Consider the following 13,573-nt stretch of genomic DNA (forward strand, 5'->3'; position numbering starts at 1 on the left):
ACCTCATCTCTCGTCTTGCCTCTGGACTTGAAGAACACACTTAACCTTAGTCTCACCGTAAATAAAATCAGAGAATTGAGGCTATCAGGAGTCCTTTCTGGCTCAGATTATATGTTTCTGTGGGCTACGCACTGCTTTTGATGTGTGGTGTGTTGACATAAGAAGGGATGTGGAATTTTAAAAGCTTCCTATAAAAAAATTCAAAAACTCAACTTTGGATTCTCAAAAGGTAGTAGGGTAGTTGAAAAAACTGCTGCTTTCAGTAATTAGGGTTATTCAGATTTTTCATTATTATCATACAGGATAATAATTGTCATCACTTACTAAATGCCCATACTTTAGGAACTTAGTTAAAAGGGGAAAAAAAGTCTAATTACAGTGTGCAAATATTTGCATAAATTGATGGATTTCAGACTTATATTAAGGTAGCAACGTAGTATAAAACCAGGAAGGTTAGGTTTTTCTTCTGTTTTTCTTTCTTTTTTTTTTTAACCTGGTTTATTTTTTTAATGGGCTAATGAAGAAGCATGATCTTTTCTCCTTTACTCAGACACCTGGCTGTCCATCTCAGCTACTGGGAGAAATTTATCTTGAGATAACATAGTATTATGATGTAATTGCACACATTTCAAAGAATAGCTAAATTGTTTAAATTCTGGTTCTGTCATTCACTCACTTTCTGACCTAAAATAAGCTTCCCATTTTCTCTTAACATGCATTTTGGTCTTTTTTAGTGAAAATAACAGAAGCCAATTTGGAAAAAAAATTTAAAAAGCCAATCTATAGGTAAATTTTGTTTAAGACAATAAGCTAAAATTTGTAAAGCATTTGACATACACTTGTCACTGAACAAATGCTAGCTTCCTTCTTCTCCTTTTCCCATCTTCATGGCCTCAGGGAAATGGATCCTGTGGAGAGACACATGAATAATGTTCCACGGGCAAAGTTGCCCACACTTGCAAAGGAGAAATAACTTCAGAATCCTTCTTTACTTCTTGCTTCATCCCTCCTAGCAAAACCCAAATGCCCTATTTTTTTTTTTTGTACTAATACTTCTCCACAACAAGTGTGTTTAATTGCAAACCCATTATAGAAAAACATTTCTTTGCATGCACGTATACACCCATTCGCTTCTACTCCCTTCCAAAACAAAGCAACAAGCTCATAGCCAACGGGTTGAAAAATGGCCCACATACGTACTTTCTTTTGTCTGTAGTGCTTTATTTTTAACTTTTTTCTATTTACATTCTTATACTTAAAAATGTTATTACACATGAAATTCCAAATTTCTGGTTTGTTTTGAAACATCAAAAGATTTGTCAAGGGGCTGGCGCATGGCTCACTTGGGAGAGAGTGATGCTCAAAACAACAAGGCCACAGGTTCGGATCCCTGTATAGGGATGGCCGGTTAGCTCACTTGGGAGAGAGCATGGTGCTTAAAAAAAAAAGGATCTGTCAAACTCAGAAATAAACCTACACGTACGTGGTCAAATGATTTTCAACAAAGGTGCCAAGACCATTCAATGGAGAAAGGACAGTTTTTTCAACAAATGGTGCTGGGAAAACTAAAAATCCACAGGCAAAAGAATAAAGATGGACCCTTACCTTCTACCATATACAAAAATTAACTCAAAATGAAGCAAAGACTTAAACATTAGAGTTAAAACCATAGGACTCTTAGAAAACACAGGGGAAAGCTTCTTGAAATTGGACTTGGCAATTATTTCTTGGTTATGACACCAAAAGCACAGACAATAACGTAAAAATGGGTAAAATGACTATTCAAAATTTAAAACTTCTGTGCATCAAAGGACACAATCAGAGTGAGAAGACAACCTACAGAATGGGCAAAAATATTTGCAAAGTATATATGCCAATAAGGGGTTAATATCTAGACTATATAACAAATTCTTACAACTCAACATCAAAACAAACAAACAACTTTAAAAATGGGCACGGTGAGTACAAAACTATGCTATCTACCCTAAGTGAATCATTGTGCAGTATATGCATGCACTGAAACAACACTGTGTATACCAGAAACGTGCAAAAGTAAATGTTAATTTTTTTTAAGTAAGCAAAGGATTTAAATAGACTTAAATTTTTCCAAAGAAGATGTACAAATGGCCAACAAGCACATGAAAAGATGCTCAACATCACTAATCATGAGGGAGATGTAAATCAAAACCACAATGAAATACCATCTTACACCCAGTAGGATGGCTACTACCTAAAAAAGAAAAAGAAAATAACAAGTGTGAGTGAGGATGCGGAAAAATTGGAATCCTTGTACACCGTCGGTGGGAATGCAAAATAGTGCGGCTACCATAGAAAACAGTATGGCAGTTCCTCAAAAAGTTAAAATAGAATTACCATATGATCCAGCAATTTCTTCTGGGCATATATCCAAAAGAATTTAAAGCAGGGTCTCAAAGAGATATTTATTCATCCATATTCATAGCAGCATTATTCACAATAGCTAAAAGATGGAAGTAACCCAAGTGTCAATCAATGGATGAAATAATTTTTTTAAAGTGGTATTTACATATAATGAAATATTATCCAGCCTTAAAAAGGAAGGAAATCCTGACACATGCTACAATAAGGATGAACCTTGAGGACATTATGCTAAGTGAAATAAGCCAGTCAAATTCATATAGAGACAGAAAGTAGAAGGGTGGTTGCCAGGGCTGGGGGAGAGAGAATCAGGGAGTTGCTGTTTAATGGGTATAGAGTTTCAGTTTTGCAAGAGTTCTGGAGTTTGGTTGCACGACAGTGTGAATGTACTTAATACTACTGAGCTGCACACTGAAAATGGTTATGTTTTATGTTATGTATATTTAATTTTCTAATTAAAAATATAAGATCTGGCAATAGTTAATCCTCATGGCATTCATTCCATAGTTCAGCAAAGTAATATGTACTCTTTCAAACACCCACCCTGTTTCACTCTTTTTCTTTATTGTCTGCCTATTGTTGGCATTTATTTTGTGCCCCAGGCTCAGAACAAGATTCCACATTAAAAGTGCAGGCTGACCATTTTGTCTTTCTGTATCCACCATTGTAATATTCTTTCCCAAACAGTAAGGCTGCTCCTGTACATTCTTTCTATCTTGGCTCAACAGACCTTTCCTGACCTTTCTGTTTAAAATTGCAAACTCCCACTCCTGCCCTCCGCTACTCCTTTTCCTTCTCCTATTATTTTCCTCCATATTTGGAATCAAACTTTGAACTATTTTTTATCTTAGTTATTTTATTGTTTTATTTTCCTTCCGTCTCCCCTCACCACCACCACCCATCCATTACAACATAAGATCCACAAAGGAAAATATTTATGTCTCTTGTTCACTACTATATTGCCAGCAGCTGGAACAGTATCTGGGGCATGGCAGGTGCTCAGTAAATCGTTATTGAACAAATGACCATTATTTTCAAGCAATAGCTGATAGACAACAGCTTTCTACATGGTATATGTGTGTGTTTGTGTGTGTTAGTGTGTTTAATACATACATATGCATAGATGTGTATATGCTGGAATCGCAGTTCATGAGATATAAACAGTGCATACACTAGCAGGTAAATCTGTCTTTATTCACCTCTCCAGGTATCTAAGTTTCATGTGCAGACTTTGCAATACTCCACATAAACACTTTCTGCCATGGCCAACAAGAAGCTCAGGGCTTGGATCTATGCAAGCTCCTGCTGCATAGGAGAAGACCCAGGGTTGAATGATAAAAGACAAAGTGAGAGCCTTAAGGATGGACACTGGCAGTGTAAGGACCGTCAGAACTGCACAGCACAGTTGTGGCCAAAATCAGATGCACACCTGGGTTGTGACTCGGTTGTAGGGTCATCTGGTTTACCTGTACTATTTGTCTCCTGCAGCAACAAACAAATGTCTTCTATGTGATTCATTCTCACTGCCCTTCAAATTAGTCTTACTTAGCCCCCCAAGAGGCCTGACCTGCTGACCCCCAAGTCCCAAGGGAGCAGCACCAAACCAGCAAGGCAGCTGCCATGTTGTGCGACCCAGCTCAGGCAAGTCCTTACCTCCCCAAGAAGCCCAACCCACTGACCCCAGGCCCCGAGGTAGCAGTGCCAAATCGGCAGCCCCTGCAGGATCCAGGCCAAACACCAGGGTGGAAAGAGAGGACCGTGAAACCCTCTGCCACAATGACTAAGCACCAACAGAGAAATGCCAGTAATATGAAAAACCAAGAAAGTAGTACACCACCAAAGGAATATGATAACTCTCAAGTTCTAGATCCTATAGAACAGAAAGTCCTTGAAATGACTGACAAGGAATTTCAAGCAACAACTCTAAAGAAACTAAATGAGATACTCACTTAGACAACACAACAAAATGAGAAAAAGTATACAAGACCTGAAAGAAGAAATGTACAAAGAAATCAATGCCCTGCCTGAAAAAGAATGTAGCAGAGCTTCTGGAGCTGAAGAATTCATTCAATGAAATAAAAAACACAACAGAGAGTTTAACCAGCAGGTTAGAACAAGCGGAAAAGAGAATTTCTGACCTTGAAGATGGCCTATTCGAAATAATACAGGCAGACAAAAAAAAAGAATTTTAAAAATTGAAGAAAATCTAAGAGAGATAACAGACAACCTTCAGCAGTCAAATATCCAAATCATGGGTATTCCAGAGGGGAGGAAAAAGGAAATGGCATTGAAAACATATTCAACGAAATAATAGCAGGAAATTTCCCAGGTATAGGGAAAGACACAGATCTTCAGATTCAGGAGGCTCAAAGATCCCCAAACATATTCAACCCAAAAAGGTCCTCTCCAAGACATGTTATAGTCAAATTGGCAAAACTCAAAGACAAAGAGAGAATCTTAAAAGCTACAAGAGAGAAGCATCGGGTGACCTATAAGGGAGCCCCAATCAAACTAACATCAAATTTTTCATCAGAAACCCTAAAAGCCAGAAAAGAATGGGATGATATATTCAAAATACTAAATGACGAAAATTGCCCAACAAGAATACTTTACCCAGCAAGGCTATCCTTCCAAAATGAAAGACAAATAGCATATCTCTCAGACAAACAAAAACTGCAGGAGTTCACTACCACAAGATAAGCCTTACAAGAAATTCTCAAGGGAGTACTCAGTTTGATACTTAAAAAACAACCATCACTGCCATGAATACTCAAGAAAGAACAAATCCCACCAATAAAATAAAAATGCTAACAATAAAGACAAAAAAAAGTATATCTACCATCCCAAGAAACCAACAAACACAGAAGACAAACAGTAAATCAGAAAGAAAGGAACAAAAGATATTTAAAACATCCAAACAAAAATCAACAAAATGCCAGGAGTCAATCAACACCTTTCCATAATAACTTTTAATGTAAAAGGATTAAATACACCACTCAAAAGACACAGACTGACTGACTGGATTAAAAAGACAGACGCAACATATGATGCCTTCAAGAGACTCACCTCACATGTAAAGACACACATAGACTAAGAGTGAAAGGATAGAAAAAGATATACCATGCTAACAGAAATGAAAAACAAGCTGGGGTAGGAATTCTTATATCAGATAAGATAGACTTTAAACCAAAAACCATAAAAAGAGATAAATAATAATAAAGGATCCATCTGAAAAGACATAGCAATCATAAATATATATGCACCCAACATCAGAGCAGCCAGATTTATAAAGCAAACACTATTAGACCTAAAGAAAGAGATAGGCATTGATACCATAATAGAGAGGGACCTGAACACCCCACTCTCCACATTGGGCAGATCATTTAGGCAAAAACTCAACAGAGAAACACAAGATCTAAACAAAACTTTAGAACAATTGGACTTGGCAGATATCTACAGAACATTTCATCCAACAACCTCAGAATATTCATTCTTCTTATCAGCACATGGAACATTCTGCAGGATAGACCACATGTTAGGTCACAAATCAAGTCTCAACAAATTCAAAAAAATGGAATTATTCTATGTATTATTTCAGACCACAATGGATTAAAATTAGAAATCAATAAAAAACAAAATTCTGGAAACTATACAAACACACGGAAATTAAACCACATTCTACTTAATGACATATGGGTCCAAGAAGAAATTAAATAGGAAATCAAAAAATTTATTGAAACTAATGAAAATAATGACATGTTGTACCAAAACCTGTGGGATACTGCAAAAGCAGTACTAAGGGGGAACTTTGTCACATTAAATGCTTACTTCAAAAGAATGGAAAGTTGGCAAGTAAGCAACCTAACACTTCACCTTAAAGAACTAGAAAAACAAGAACAATCCAAACCCAAAGTTAATGGATGGAAAGAAATCATTAAGATCAGAGCAGAACTAAATGAAATTGAAACCCAAAGAATGATACAAAAGATCAATAAAACAAAAAGTTGGTTTTTTGAAAAGATAAATAAAATTGATAAACCATTAGTAATGCTAACTAAAAAAAGAAGAGAGAAGATACAAATAAAAAAATTAGAAATGGAGGTGGCCACTGGGCCTCAGGCAGCCGGGAAACTTGTGGACCTTCCTCTGGCCATCTCTTAAGGGAGGACTGCTGCTGCTGGCCGGTCGTGGGGGCTCAACGCCACTTTGCCCCCGGCAGGAGAGGCTGCCTCATTTACAGGCAACAGCTTTGAAGTGTGGAGCAGGAAAAGAACTGATTCTTAGCTGCAAAAGCGAGTCTTGAAACAGGGAACACGGCGCCAGGGCTGCTGTGGATGCAGCCAGGATCCCGGAGGCTGGGGCCGCACTGAAGGCGGCCAGCTGCCCTATTCAGGATTCGAGGTTTCAGGCCGGCATTAAAGAAGATTCCTGGGAGCGCCCGAGCGGCGCCGCGACTGAACAGCCCGAGGCGGCAGCGCCGAGAACACGGAAGGCAACAAACCAGAGACAGAGCGAGCGCCCGACCTGGCACAGCACTGTGAGTGATCCCTGGCCCACGCGGCTCCCGCCTGCACCACCAGGCCACTCACTGCCCCGGTGCTGCCTCCAATTTCCCAGGTGCGGGCAGCTCCGCCCTGCTCGGCCATCACTGAGCCCATTTGCTTGGCCTGGCGCGGGGCTTTCCGGACCCTGCGGGCCGACCTCCTCTCCCACTCCCTCCGCGGTTCTCTGGTGGGGCTGGGGGTGTGGGGCGTCCCGACCAGTGTTGGGAGGGCTAGAAAGTACGGGCGGGCCGACTGTCACTCCACCACACCCTGGACTCCGGCCCGGTAAACTTCCTGTTACTGGGAGGCAGATAACATCTCTGCGACCACCAGTTTGGAAAAAAGCCTCACGAATTTCTGGTTGGGAATAGTGTGGTAGGAGAGTTCCCAGGTCCGCTTGAACCTGCCGGAGAGCAGGCTGCAGGCAGGCACTAGACTCGGTTTATACCGGGGGGATACAAAGGTGAACAAGACCCGAGAAAGATCTACACAGTGCTACAAAGGCACCCAGAGAGACCGGTTGTCTGTGCCTAGCAGAAACCTGATAGACTTCCTGGGCGAGGCGGTGCTGAGCAGGGTCTTGAAGGCCCAGCTGATAGACGAGGGGTGCAGAAGACACGCCCCAGCCCAGCACAGTGTGCACAGAGGGGGGAGACTCGACAGAAACCACACACCCGGTGGGGTCGCCACTGCACGATCTAACAGCCTGGGCCAGAGCACACGGAACGGGGAGAAGTCCTGTACAGAAAGTGAAAGCTCAACAGAGATCACACACCCTGTGGTACGTGATCCACCAGCCCAGCAGAGTCCAAGCTGACCAGAAAGGTGGATCCCCGGAGAAGCCCAAGACCCGAGGCAACCACACACACAAGACACTAGAGGCCAACTGAGCAGTCACGGCGGGAGCCATACCAAATTAGCAACCACAGCAACATCCTAGTTAGTCACTAGTCTCAAACCGGTGGACTGTGAAACCCCCCTGCCACAATGAATAAACACCAAAAAAAAGACACCAGAAATACAAAAAATCAAGAAAGTACACCACCAAAAGTTAATAAATCTCATACTCTAGATCCTATAGAACAAGAAGCCCTTGAAATAACTGACAAGGAATTTCGAGTGATAATTCTAAGGAAACTGAATGAGATACAAGAAAACTCAGCTAGACATCATGATGAAATGAGGAAAAGTATACAGGATCTGAAAGAGGAAATATACAAGGAAATCAATGTCCTGAAAAAAAATGTAGCAGAACTTGCTGAACTGAAGAAGTTATTCAGCGAAATAAAAAACACAACGGAGAGTTTAACCAGCAGGCTTGTCGAAGTTGAAGAGAGAACCTCTGAACTTGAAGATGGGCTGTTTGAAATAACACAAGCAGACAAAAAGAAAGAAAAAAGAATCAAGGACATGGAAGAAAATCTGAGAGAGATATCAGACAACCTCAAGCGCTCAAATATCCGAGTCATGGGTATTCCAGAAGGGGAGGAAAATGGAGATTCCATTGAAAACATATTCAACAAAATAGTGGCAGAAAACTTCCCAGGTATAGGAAAAATCACAAATCTTCAGATCCAGGAAGCTCAACGATCTCCAAACGTATTCAATCCAAAAAGGCCTTCTCCAAGACATGTCATAGTCAAATTGGCAAAACTCAGAGACAAAGAGAGAATCTTAAAAGCTGCAAGAGAGAGGCGTCAAATCACCTATAAGGGAGCCCCAATCAGGTTAACATCAGACTTCTCATCACAAACCCTAAAAGCTAGAAAGGAATGGGATGATATTTTCAAAATACTAAAAGACAAAGATTGCCAGCCAAGAATACTCTACCCTGCAAGGCTATCCTTCCGAAATGAGGGGCAAATAGTATATTTCTCAGACAAACAAAAACTGCGGGAGTTCACTACCACAAGACCACCCTTACAAGAAATCCTCAAGGGAGTACTGGGTTTGGTTCCCGAAAAATAACTACCACTGCCATAAAAACCTAAGAAAAATCTAAACCCGCTAGTACAATAAAAATGGCATTCATGAAGAGAAAACAAGCTAACAAAAACACTATCTACAACCTAAGGAACCAACAAACAAAGAAACCAAACAGTAAATCAGAAAGCAAGGAACAAAAGACACCTAAGACAACCAAACAACCAATAAAATGCTAGGAATAAATCAACACCTTTCAATAACAACTCTTAATGTTAAAGGCTTAAATTCCCCAATTAAAAGACACAGACTGGCTGACTGGATCAAAAAGCAGGACCCAACTATATGCTGCCTACAAGAGACCCACCTCACCCATAAAGATTCACACAGACTAAGAGTGAAAGGATGGAAAAAGATTTACCATGCAAACAGAAAAGAAAAACGAGCTGGAGTGGCTATTCTTATATCTGACAAAATAGACTTTAAACTAAAAACCATAAAAAGAGACAATGAGGGACACTACTTAATGATAAAAGGACTGATCCATCAAGAAGACATAACAATCATAAATATGTACGCACCCAATGTTGGAGCAGCCAGATTTATAAAACAAACTCTATTAGACCTAAAGAAGGAAATAGGCACTAATACCATAATAGCAGGGGACCTGAACACTCCACTGTCAATATTAGACAGATCATCTAGGCAAAGAATCAGTAGAGAAACACAAGATCTAAACAAGACTCTAGACCAATTGGAATTGGCAGATATCTACAGAACATTCCACCCAACAACCTCAGAATATTCATTCTTCTCATCAGCACATGGATCATTCTCCAGGATAGATCACATATTAGGTCACAAATCAAGTCTCAATAAATTCAAAAAAATTGGAATTATCCCATGTATCTTCTCAGACCACAATGGATTAAAACTAGAAATTAATAACAAACAAAACTCTGGAAACTATGCAAACACATGGAAATTAAACAGCATTCTACTTAATGACATATGGGTCCAAGAAGAAATCAAGCAGGAAATCAAAAAGTTTATTGAAACTAATGAAAACAATGATACATCATACCAAAACCTGTGGGATACTGCAAAAGCAGTATTGAGGGGAAAATTTATTGCATTAAATGCTCACTTCAGAAGAATGGAAAGATGGCAAGTGAACAACCTAACACTTCACCTTAAAGAACTAGAAAAACAAGAACAATCCAATCCTAAAGTTAGCAGACGGAAAGAAATCATTAAGATCAGAGCAGAACTAAATGAAATTGAAAACCAAAAAACAATTCAAAAGATCAACGAATCAAAAAGTTGGTTTTTTGAAAAGATAAATAAAATTGACAAACCATTAGCATGGCTAACAAAAAAAAGAAGAGAGAAGACTCAAATAACAAAAATTAGAAATGAAAAAGGCGATATTACAACTGATTCATCTGAAATACAAGGAATCATTCGAGACTACTATAAACAACTATACGCCAACAAATTTGAAAATCTGGAGGAAATGGATAAATTTCTGGACACACACAAGCTCCCAAAACTGAACCGTGAAGATGTAGAAAATTTGAACAGACCAATAACAATAAAGGAGATTGAAGCTGTTATCAGAAGGCTCCCAACAAAGAAAAGCCCAGAACCAGATGGATTCACAGCAGAATTTTACCAAACATTCAAAGAGGAATTGACACCAATTCTTTACAAACTATTCCAAAAGATTGAAACGGACGCAAATCTCCCAAACTCATTCTATGAAGCAAACATCATCCTGATACCAAAACCAGGTAAAGATATAACCAAAAAAGAAAACTACAGGCCGATATCCTTGATGAATATAGATGCAAAAATCCTCACTAAAATACTAGCAAACAGAATACAGCAACACATACGAAAAATTATTCATCACGATCAAGTGGGATTCATCCCAGGGATGCAAGGTTGGTTCAACATACGCAAATCAATAAATGTGATACACCATATTAATAAACTCAAACACAAGGACCATATGATCATCTCTATAGATGCTGAAAAAGCATTTGATAAAGTTCAGCACTCATTCATGACAAAGACCCTCTATAAGTTAGGTATAGAGGGAAAGTATCTCAACATAATTAAAGCCATATATGCCAAACCCACTGCCAATATCATCCTGAATGGGGAAAAGCTGAAAGCTTTTCCTTTAAGAACAGGAACTAGACAAGGATGCCCACTCTCACCACTCCTATTCAACATAGTGTTGGAAGTACTAGCCAGAGCAATCAGAGAAGAGAAGGAAATAAAGGGCATCCAGATTGGAAAAGATGAAGTCAAACTGTCCCTGTTTGCAGATGACATGATCCTATATATCGAACAGCCTAAAACCTCTACAAAAAAACTGTTGGAATTGATAAATGATTTCAGCACAGTAGCAGGATACAAAATCAACACACAAAAATCAGTAGCATTTCTTTTCTCCAATAGTGAACATGCAGAAGGAGAAATCAAGAAAGCTTGCCCATTTACAATAGCCACCAAAAAAATAAAATACTTAGGAATTGAGTTAACCAAGGAGGTGAAAAATCTCTATAATGAGAACTACAAACCACTGCTGAGAGAAATTAGAGAGGATACAAGAAGATGGAAAGATATTCCATGCTCTTGGATTGGAAGAATCAACATAGTGAAAATGTCCATACTACCCAAAGTGATATACAAATTCAATGCAATCCCCATCAAAATTCCAAAGACATTTTTCTCAGAAATGGAAAAAACTATTCAGACATTTATATGGAACAATCAAAGACCACGAATAGCCAAAGCAATGCTGAGCCAAAAAAATAAAGCTGGAGGCATAACACTACCTGACTTTAAGCTATACTACAAAGCTATAATAACCAAAACAGTATGGTACTGGCATAAAAACAGACACACTGACCAATGGAATAGAATAGAGAATCCAGAAATCAACCCACACACTTACTTCCATCTGATCTTTGACAAAGGCACCAAGCCTATTCACTGGGGAAGGGACTGCCTCTTCAGCAAGTGGTGCTGGGATAACTGGATATCGATATGCAGGAGAATGAAACTAGATCCATACCTCTCACCGTATACTAAAATCAACTCAAAATGGATTAAGGATTTAAATATACACCCTGAGACAATAAAACTTCTTAAAGAAAACATAGGGGAAACACTTCAGGAAATAGGACTGGGCACAGACTTCATGAATACGACCCCAAAAGCACGGGCAACCAAAGGAAAAATAAACAAATGGGATTATATCCAACTAAAAAGCTTCTGCACAGCAAAAGAAACAATTAAAAGAGTTAAAAGACAACCAACAGAGTGGGAGAAAATATTTGCAAAATATACATCTGACAAAGGATTAATATCCAGAATATATAAGGAACTCAAACAACTTTACAAGAAGAAAACAAGCAACCCAATTAAAAAATGGGCAAAAGAGCTAAGTAGGCATTTCTCTAAGGAAGATATCCAAATGGCCAACAGACATATGAAAAAATGCTCAACATCACTCAGCATCCGGGAAATGCAAATCAAAACCACATTGAGATACCATCTAACCCCAGTTAGGATGGCTAAAATCCAAAAGACTATGAACGATAAATGCTGGCGAGGCTGCGGAGAAAAAGGAACTCTCATACATTGTTGGTGGGACTGCAAAATGGTGCAGCCTCTATGGAAAATGGTATGGAGGTTCCTTAAACAATTGCAAATAGATCTACCATACGACCCAACCATCCCACTGTTGGGAATATACCCAGAGGAATGGAAATCATCAAGTCGAAGGTATACCTGTTCCCCAATGTTCATCGCAGCACTCTTTACAATAGCCAAGAGTTGGAACCAGCCCAAATGCCCATCATCAGATGAGTGGATACGGAAAATGTGGTACATCTACACAATGGAATACTACTCAGCTATAAAAACGAATGAAATACTGCCATTTGCAACAACATGGATGGACCTCGAGAGAATTATATTAAGTGAAACAAGTCAGGCACAGAAAGAGAAATACCACATGTTCTCACTTATTGGTGGGAGCTAAAAATTAATATATAAATTCACACACACACATACACACATACACACACAAACCGGGGGGGGGGGGGGGGAAGAAGATATAACAACCACAATTATTTGAAGTTGATACAACAAACAAACAGAAAGGACATTGTTGGGGGGGAGGGGGGAGGGAGAAGGGAGGGAGGTTTTGGTGATGGGGAGCATTAATCAGCTACAATGTATATCGACAAAATAAAATTAAAAAAAAAAAAAAAAAATTAGAAATGAAAAAGGTGATATTACAACAGACTCCTCAGAAATAGAAGGAATCTTTAGAGACTGCTATAAACAACTATATGCCAGCAAATTTGAAAATCTGGAGGAAATGGATAAATTTCTGGACACACACAAACTACCAAGACTGAGCCAAGAAGATGTAGAAAATCTGAAGAGACAAATAACAATTAAAGGGATTGAAGCTGTTATCAGCAGTCTCCTAAAGAAAAGCCCAGGACTGGATGGCATCACTGCAGAATTCCACCATACCTTCAAAGAAGAATTAATACCAATTTTCTACAAACTATTCCCAAAAATTGAAACAGAGGCCATTCTCCCAAACTCATTCTGGGGCAAACATCACCCTAATACCAAAACCAGAAAACGATGCATCAAAAATAGAAAACTACAGGCCA

This window comes from Cynocephalus volans, chromosome 10 (assembly GCF_027409185.1).
Source record: "Cynocephalus volans isolate mCynVol1 chromosome 10, mCynVol1.pri, whole genome shotgun sequence".
Lineage (NCBI taxonomy): Eukaryota > Metazoa > Chordata > Mammalia > Dermoptera > Cynocephalidae > Cynocephalus > Cynocephalus volans.